The 9842-nt window shown below is 43.3% G+C and overlaps 1 long non-coding RNA gene across 1 annotated transcript; it reads right to left on the bottom strand.

Annotated features, from left to right (window-relative positions):
- Positions 1-2318: 2318 nt before the first annotated feature.
- On the bottom strand, positions 2319-5312 carry LOC127221519 (uncharacterized). The gene is made up of 2 exons (XR_007834450.1): positions 5235-5312; positions 2319-2598 (listed from the first exon to the last, which is right to left on the bottom strand). It is a non-coding gene; the product is annotated as an uncharacterized LOC127221519 (long non-coding RNA).
- Positions 5313-9842: the final 4530 nt, after the last annotated feature.

A 9842-nucleotide genomic window follows, 5' to 3' on the forward strand; every position in this document is an offset into this window, starting at 1 on the left:
TGCTTTGAGATGTCCTCTGCCAAAGGAATTAATCCAAAACTCTTCACATTAGCCTCAGGCAGAATCTTCAGACAAGAGCAAAAACCAGCCACATTTTTCACCATGATATTACAAGAACAATGTCTAGGCAATGTGCTAAAATACTTCTCCTCTGAAACCTTTTGATCCAGCCTCCCAGAGTACCATTAAACAGCACTTTAAAACTTTCAACTGCTTTTCTAACCCACAGTCCCAAGGTCCATAGTCCTTCAAATGAAATCATGGTCAGGACTGTCACTGATATACCCCAGTCCCTGGTGCCAACTTCTGTCTTAATTGGGGTTTTTGTTGCTGTGAAGAGACACCATGACCACAGCAACTCCTATAAAAGGAAAATCATCTATTGGGGGTGGCTTACATTTTCAGAGGTTCAGACCATTATCATCATAGTGCTACAAGGTGGGCTGCAGGAAGACATATGTCTATTGGATTGTGAAGTTTTGGAGGGAAGTTTAAAGAATATTAAGACCATTTGGAAATTTGAATTAAGATTCTGTGGTTCTGGCTAGCTGGGGCTAAAGAATTGGCTGTGATTAACAAAATACCAGGACTACAAAAGCAAAACTTTGCTATGCTATGATATTTGATGCTGGTAAGAAATTATCCATGATTAAGAAGAGACCAGCATCAGTGAGGTGATATCTTCTGGGTAATATGTCCTGAGAACACAGAGAAGTTGTGTTCCAGATAGCTTCCTTCCTTTCTTTCTTTCTTTCTTTCTTTCTTTCTTTCTTTCTTTCTTTCTTTCTTTCTTTCTTTCTTTCTTCTTTTATTCTTCCTTCCTTCCTTCCTTTCTCTTTCTTCCTTGCTTTCTTTCTCTCTTTCTTGCTCTCTCTCTCTCTCTCTCTCTCTCTCTCTCTCTGTTCTTCTTCTTCATCCTCCTCCTCCTTCTTCCTTGAGAAAGGATTTCATTGCACAGCCTGGCTGTCCTGGACATCTCTCTGTAGACCAGGCTGACCTTGATCTCATAGAGACCCATCTGCCTCTGCCTCTCAAGTACTGGTATTACAGGTGTATGCCACCATCACCAGCTTCAAGTAGCTTTCTTATACAGTCTATTTCACCTGTTTAGTGCTGGCTATGGTGGGCTGGGTCCTCCCATGCCAATTATCAGCTAAGTTTCTCTCATAGACTTGGCTATAGGCCAGTCTGATAGACATTTCTTCACTTGTGGTCCCTCCTTCCAGGTGACTCTAGTCTGTGTCATGTATGGATTACCCAGTGTGTATGTGAATTGCTTCCTCTGTCTCTTTTTGTTTCATAGACTTTAGTATTGATATCTTCATGTTTTAGGTTGAGGGAATTTGCTAATAGTAGTCCTGGAGTAAGCCTCTCACTTTGAAATGCTCAGAAGGATTATACAATTTCTTGGGGACATGGTAAGTTGCCTGCCTGGGACTAGACAATGGGCTTTGGAACTTCGACCCCAATGAGCATCAGATTGTAATCTGTGAGCATGATGAGAGATGAACACATTTAATTCATGATTCTTAAGTATTTCCAGAAAGAAAAAATAATATCTCTACCATGCTTTTAAAGATGCTAGTTTGGGCAATGACAATTTAGCCTCCTTTGTTTAGATCTTAATTTAGCTATATTGATAATATTGAAGTGAAAACTCAGAAAGTCTTCTTATTTCAGGTTTACTATAACTTCATGTCTCTTTAGCTTAGGGTCTAAATCCTCTGGTTCATTCTTGGATGACCTCAGACATCCTTTTAGAACACACATGTAGATATTAGGGTAATTGGATGTCCCTTTGCCTTGAAGCCCAGGAAGCAGTTAAGGTTGTGGAATAAACATGGCCCTTGTTTGAAGTTTGTTTTGGATTTAGAAGTCATCTTGCAACAGACGAGTTCACAGAGATGATGGCAGTAAACTAAATATTGGAAATGTGGGCAGAATTTGAGCTTCCGAATAAGTTTTCAAGTGGAAAAATATAAAATTCAACTGCACTCACGACCTCGGTTCTGGATGCCCCAAGTATCATTTCACAGTGCAAGTTTGAAAAGTCAGGATCCATAAGATATTGTCAGAATTCCCAGGCAGAGTCTTGCCCTAAAAACAGTTGGTTCCTCAGAAAAAAGAGGACTTTTTATTTGTTTTGAGATTTCTGAATCTGTGAAACCAAGGTGGGGAATCTGGCCCCTTTCCCTTCTCCATCTTCACCTCATCTGCATTCTGTGTTTCTTTAGGATGAATTCTATGTGAGGTAAAACCCAGGGCAGAGGGGCTACTTCAAAGCAAATGAGGCCCTTAATTTATCATAAAAAGAAGAGTGGTTGTTAAAGCTTTATTGGATTACAATAAAGGCTCCTAGCAGTGGGAGCCTGCGGTTTGCTTCCCGACATCACTGGGGGAGCTTGAAATCATAACCACAGATTATAGCGACGAGCTTCCAAATTTCCATATCCTAAGCAGAGATGCTGCCTTCCTGGAGCTCGTGTGGAATTGCATGCTCTGTGATTTCAGAATATGTATTGGAAAATTCTCTGTTTGGATATCACTTCAGGAGGGCTATGATTCTCCAATCACCTCTGCGGTCATAGCTCCAACATGCTTACAGAGACAAATGGGAAGGAAAAAAAGAAAAAACATAATAAACCATAGCGAACAAAAGATGTTTGTTCTAACTTCCCTCATCCTCTCCTGAATTCTTTCATTAATGTTCTTTAAAGTTCAGTAAAAGTTCTTACAAGGCCATCCTGGGATATAGCAGAGACATACATTCGTCTCCTAGGTCTACCTGGCTTATTACAAAGTTCAATTTTGTCATCTACACAGACAGACCTAATATCTCTCATAACTAGTCTGTGTGTATCTACATATCCTGTCTATATAACATGCATGCACACACATACATTAAATCTTAACATACATATATTAAAGTACATATATGCATTATACATACATGTATATATATGTATGTGTATTTATATGTATAACATACATATGTAGGTACATTTGTACTAATACGGACTAGTATTAATGCATTTATGTTAAATACAGTAATAATAATAGAAATATTAACTACACTTCTTTCTTATTTTCTTTTAAAAATTTTGTTCTTTCATATATTAATCCTGACCACAGTTTCTCCTCTGTCCTCTCTTCCCAGTCCCTTCCTTTATCCCTCTCCCCCCAGACCCACTTACCCATTTCTATACATGAAAGGGCAGGACTCCCATGGATATCGATAAAACATGGCATATCAGATTGCTTTAAGACTAGGCACATCTCATATTCAGGCTGGAGGAGGCAATCTAGTAGGAGGGAAAAGAGTCAGAGACAACCCCATCCCCAATGTTAGGAGTCCCTCAAGGACACCAAGCTATACAACCATAACATATATGCAGGCTCCCTGGTTGCTGGTTCAGTCTTTGTGAGACCCTATGAGCCCAAGATAGTTAATTCTGTGAGTTTTCTTATGGTGTCCTTGACCACCTTGGCTCCTAAAATCCTTCTTCCCCTCTTTCACAAGATTCCCTGAGTTCTACCTCATGTTTGGCTGTGGGTCTCTGCATTTGTTCTCATCAGTTGTTGGATGAGGCATCTCTGATGATGACCATGCTACAAGTAAAGCAGAGTTCTCTAGGAATAATTTCATTGGCTTCTTCTTCTTCTTCTTCTTCTTCTTCTTCTTCTTCTTCTTCTTCTTCTTCTTCTTCTTCTTCTTCTTCTTCCTCTTCCTCTTCCTCTTCCTCCTCCTTTTCTTCTTCTCTTCCTCCTCCTCCTTCTTTTTGTTTTACTGGTCATATTTGGTTCTATCCTAGATCTGGGCTATCCAGTCTCTTGTTCCTGACCCTCCAGGTAGTGTCAGGCATGGCTCCCCCCTCTTGGCATGGCATATCTAAACAGATATTGACCTGGAACTCAGACCACATTGTATCCTATGGAGATGAAGGAAGAAGTAGAACATACAAGCAGATGAATTTTGGGTTTAGTTCTTAAACACCCATCACCGGCAATGTACTGAAGGCTTGGTTGGTTCTATGGTACCATGGAGGCAACTGAAGTTTTAGGAGGTGGGGCCTAGCAGAAGGAAGTGAAGTCCTTGAGTCCAAGCCTGGGAAGGGGATAGCAGGACCTCAACCCTTCCTTTTTGTTCTCACTTCCTGGCTGCCATTAGGGGGCAGCTTTGCTCTTTCAGGGACATCTCACCACGTTCTGCCTTGCCAAGGGACCAAAGCAACTGGACCACATGACCATGGGACATCCTTCTGAAACCATGGGACAAGAAAACAAACAAAAACAAAAAGCAAAAAAACTCATTTTTTTTTTCTCCTTTAAAGTCAGTTTGTCAGGTGTTTCGCATAACAATTTAAAACTAAGTTATTTTTTCCTATATATGATATTTGATTGGACAGATAAAGAAAAGTTATGTCATCAATTGTACTGCATTTCCTTCCCAGGTTCTGCATGTATATAGTTATGTGTTTTTGTGTATGTGTGTCTTTGTAAGATGACCTATGTGCACTTGTGTGTGGCCAGAGGTCAATGTCAGGCACTATTCCCTATCAGTCTCCATCATTTGTGTGTCTGTGTGTGTGTGTGTGTGTGTGTGTGTGTGTGTGTGCATGCGCGCGTGTGTTGTGTGTGTGACAGGATTTCTTACTTGACCTGGTTCTTACCATTTCATCCGGTCAGTGATCTCCTGGTACCCCCATTTCTGCCTCTGGGTACTGGCCAGTGAAACCCCAGCATCTTCCTTTTATTGCTTTTCCCTGTGTCTGGATTACAGACCTGTATTACCATGCCTGGCCTTTACACTGAAACTGCAGCCTGAATTGCCTTTGACCGCCCAGCCTCAGGACTATGCCAACACTACAGGGGTGCTTTGTCCCACTTTTCACATCTCTAGAGAATCATGCTCATCCTCCTTGGGAATGGGAATATGTGTCTGAGAAGATGGGGCTTGTCTTTTACGGGCTCTGATGACAACTTGCGTTTTATACTTCTGAAGCTTCCAGTGGTTGGTTAGGATATCCCTTTGTGAAAGGTTCGTGCCACATAAAACCCAGGAGTACATGCCATGGAGACGTTATGTCACAGCCAGGGAAATCCAGAAGAGCCTGAGGACACTTTCTCAACGTATCTCTGCAGTGTCACCACTGGTTTCCTGAACCAGGATAAGCACCTCTTATTTTTGTTCACTGATTTGCCTTACTCCCTCCCACTTCCCTTTCACCCCTCACCTTATTGACTCTGGCTTTCCTCATTGTATGCTCCAGACGGTGGTGAGAGCTCAGCCTTGACACAGCCGTGAAGACACTTTGAAGGGATGGCTCGGCTCTGGTTCCCTTGGCAGGTTGCTGGCTTGTACCGGGACGACAACAGCTCTCAGTAACAGCTGCTGCTCAGCCTGGGTCTGGAATGTGAGGACACTTGGGATGATGCAAAGCCAGAAGCCCCACAGCACTCAGATGACAAAGGGAAATAAATACGTGTTGCCTTAAGCCACTAACACATTGGAGTTGTTTATTGCCACAGGAAAGGCTGACTAATTTTAGAACCCCGTGTCCTTCCGTGTCTGTCCTTGTCACTGCCAGTGAGGCTGCTTCCTAAAGCTCATTTTCCTTGTGGTTGGAGAAAAGGCTGTGGCAGATTCAAGTCACCTCCAGATGTGACAACTTCCAGAGGCAGAAAAGGGGCCACCTCGCTCTGTGTTTTCTTAAGACTAGAGACACGCTTTGCACACGTTCCACGGATCCTCTGTCATGCCAATGAGAAATGGGTCGTAGGTCTGTCCTCTAGACTGCACAGTTGTCAGGGAGTACGGTGTCAGCTGTGACTTATCTATGTCAATCAGGGTCAGCCCCCAGGGGTGGGGGGGGGGAGTAGCTGGGTCTGTTCTTAAATCACATCTGTGAGGTGGGATGCGGGTGGCAATAGTTAGGTACTTAATCAAAACCAGACCTTTGAAAAGGGGAAAAAATAAAAGTTCAAAAGGTCTGATGTTTCCTACAATGACTTCTGCGACTTCCTTGTGTCTTCACTCTCCTGGTTCTCAGAGGCCCTGGCTTACTTCTCTGTTATTTCCTCTTTCCTTCCCTTTCCCTTTCCCTTTCCCTTTCCCTTCCCTTCCCTTCCCTTCCCTTCCCTTCCCTTTCCCTTTCCCTTCTCTTCCCTTCCCTTCCCTTCTCTTTCCTTTCCTCCTTTCCTCCTCCTTTCCTTCTCTTTCCTTCCTTCCATCCATTCTTCCTTCTCTCCCTTTCTTTCTTTATCTCTGTGTAGGTGTGTGTGTGTGTGTGTGTGTGTGTGTGTGTGTGTGTATGCGTGTGTGTGTAATGTGTGCACATAGAGGTTGCAGTTCAATCCCAGATGTCACTCCTCATAGTCATCTACCTTGTTTCTTGTGAGATAAGGTGTCACATTAGGGCTTGATTATCACCAGTTAAGCTAGGCCTGACTCTGCCTCCTCAGTGCTGGGAATCCAGCTTGTGCTACCATACACCACTTTGAGCAGGTTGGGCTCCCATACTCCTGGTCCCATGTGAGCACTCAACAAGGTAAGCTGCCTTTCTGGCTCACTTCCACTTTTTCTCTGTTTGTTTGTGGTTCTCCCCCCCCCCAAGATTTCCTTCATATATGAGCTATTCAGGGGTGAGAGACTATGGCAGAAGTTTCATGGAAGAAAACCATTTTGTTTTTCACTTTAAGCCTGGAGAGGATCAAGTCACTTTGTATCGGGGACACCTCTGACCCTGAGCAGGTATGCGTTCATGCAGACCCAGAATCACTTCTCTGCTGAATCCCAGAGACTCCTAGAGTGTCACGCTTGGGCGACTGAAGAGAAGGGGACAGCTTTTCATTTTCAATTGGAAAGGTTTGAATTTGAGTACAGACCAGGAACTCCAGGCTGTGCGATCTTTCTCAGTAAGAACACTTCGTTTAGATTATGCTCATGTAATGAGAAACACAGTTTCCTGGGAAACCCAGTCCCTACCCCCAAGAGTCTTATTCTCAAAACCCCAAAGTGAGAACCCTGAATGTGGGCTTTGAGGAGGCACCAGGGAATGAAGTCAAGCCGGAACCCGAAGAGGAACCCACTCTTCCGCTGATATGCCAGGAGCCTTTTTACTTTTTAGAAAACAGCCTGCATGTTTTGAAAGTGTTGGGAAAATACGTCTTAGGAGCAACCTCTTTTTTAACTGCCAAGTGTAAAGCAACCTCTCTGCAATGGTTCTGGATGAACTATTTAATGTCTCCCTCAGCAGGCCGACAGTCATCTTCACTTGCCCATCCAACACATGTTACAAGGCCTCAGCGCATGCCACATCTACCCACCCAAAAATAGACTGTGCTTTTTCTTTGTATATTTACATTTGTGATAATTTGTTTTTGGTTTGGCTTTCCTTAATTTTGAAAGAGTTAGCTATTTTTACTTTATGTGTATGAGTGTTTTGCCTGCATGTAGGTATGTCTGTGTATCTCTTGAGAGCCTAGGGCCTGCAAAAGCCAGGCAGAGAAAGTATTCTTGATTTGTCCTTAATAACTCAAGACATATTTATAAATTCTTTTGAGTGTCCACATCTTTTTCTTTATTTATTTTTTATTATTTATTTTTATTAATCATTTTTTTACTTACTTTACATCTCATCCAAAGTTTCCTCTCCCTCCTCTCCTCCCATACCCCACCCCTACCTCCCCTTTGCCCATTGTGCCCCCCCCCCCATCCACTTCTCTGTTTCTCTTCAGAAAGGGACAGGTCTCCCATGGGTGTCAACAAAGCATGGCATGTCAAGTTGTGGTAGGACGAAGCTCCTCCCTTTGTGTTAAGGTTGTGGAAGGCAACCCAGTATGGGGAATAGGTTCCCCTCAGACCAGACTAAGTGTTATGGACAAGTCCTGATCTCACTGCTAGGAGTTCCACAAACAGATCAAGCTACACACCTGGTCTTTTGTTATTGTTTTTTGATACAGGGTTTCTCTGTGTAGCCCTGGCTGTCCTGGGATTTGCTCTGTAGACAAGGCTGGGCTCGAACTCAGAGAGATCCTCCTGTCTTTGCTTCATAAGTGGTGGGTTTAAAAGCTTTAACCACCACCACCTGAAGATCGATTTTTTAAATGATTTTTTTATTTATTTTATATAACTAAGTCCATTTAAATGAAAACAAACATTTATAGACAATATTTTGGAATTTGGGCTTCATTCTTTCCAAACTACTTCCTGCTGGTAAGGGGTGCTGGGGGATTCTAAGAAGATGCAGAAATCCTGGCTGTAGTCTTTAAGGCTGCTTTGTCCAGCTGTTTTGAATGTAGGATCACCTGGTACTCTGTTTCAGGCGGCCTGGCTTGATCAAACCACATTAGTCTGGAAGGAGTCCATAACTTTTCATTTTCTGTGGAAACAAAAATAGAAATCCTTTCCCCCAGTAACTTGCCTTGAACTTAAATTTTGGAGTCAAAACATTTTTTTTAAATTTAATTTGTTATTTTACATGTCGATCCCAGTTCACTCTCCCTCCCTCCCTCCCTCACTTTTACCCTCTCTGCCCTCTCACATGCACCCTAACCACCCTCCCCTCCCATCCCCCCACCCCAATTCCATATGTAGGGGAATGCCATCCAGTTGGGGTCATGTAGCTCTGACAGGTCCTGTGAAGTAGGGACTAGGGCTTCTCTCCTGTCTCTAGGTTAAGTCAGTTATCCCTCCATGGGACATGTATTCACAAGGTCCTTTTGTGCACCAGGGATACATCCTGGCTCCACTGTCTGAGGTCCCTAGACTGCTCAGTCATTCTGGCTGAGACCCATATTCAGGGGGGCCTGAGTCAGTTTCATGCTGGCTTCCCAGCTATCAGTCTGGTGGCCTGTTAGCTCCTCCTTGTTCAGGTAAGCTGTCTCTATGTGTTTCTGCCACCTGGTCTTGTCCTCTCCCTTTGCATCTGGGTTCTAGTTCGACTCAGTGTTTATGTATGGGTGTTTGCTCCTGTTTCCAACAGGTATTAGATGAGGGCTCCATGGGTAAATTAGTTGTTGATCTCACTATCCCGGAAGGGCACTTATGGTAGCCTTTCCACTGATGCTCAAATTGTTTTGGCGGCAGTCTTGTAGTTCTCTAGACCTTTGTGTTCTATTTTATCTTCAAACCAATGTTGGCTCCCTCTTTTATGTTCTCTCTCTCTCTCCCTCTCCCTCTCTCTCTCTCTCTCTCTCTCTCTCTCATCTTCTATTCTTGATCAGGCTCAATCTTCCTAGTCGCACGTGTTTTGCTTTCCTCCCCCTCGTTTTCTCCTACTTCTCTCTCCATTCGCTGCCCCCCCCCAACTTCCCCTGTGCTCTGGGGAACTTGTCCCTTCCCGGTTCTGTAAGGGACATTATATGCATCTCTTAGAATACACCTTGTATCCTAGTTCCTCTGGTGGTGTAAATTATAGGCTGGTGATCCTTTGCTCTAGGTCTAAAATCAATATATGAGCGAGCACATACCATGTTCCTCTTTTTATGACTCAGTTACCTCATTCAGGATGGTTTCTTCAAGTGCCATCCACTTGCCTGCGAATTTCAAAATACCATTATTTTTTTTTCTGCAGAGTAGTATTCCATTGCGTAGATGTGCCACATCTTTTTTATCCATTCTTCAATTGAGGGGCATCTAGGTTGCTTCCAGGTTCTTGCTATTATAAATATTGCTGCTATGAACATAGTTGAACAGATGTCTTTGTTGCATGGATGTGGATCATTTGGATATATGCCTAAGAGGGGGATTGTCGGGTCCTGTGGTAAACAAATTCCCATTTTCCTGAGGAACCGCCATACTGATCTCCAAAATAGCTGTATGAGTTTGCACTCCCACCAGC

Source organism: Phodopus roborovskii, unplaced genomic scaffold (assembly GCF_943737965.1).
Source record: "Phodopus roborovskii unplaced genomic scaffold, PHOROB, whole genome shotgun sequence".
In the NCBI taxonomy this organism is placed as follows: Eukaryota; Metazoa; Chordata; class Mammalia; order Rodentia; family Cricetidae; genus Phodopus; species Phodopus roborovskii.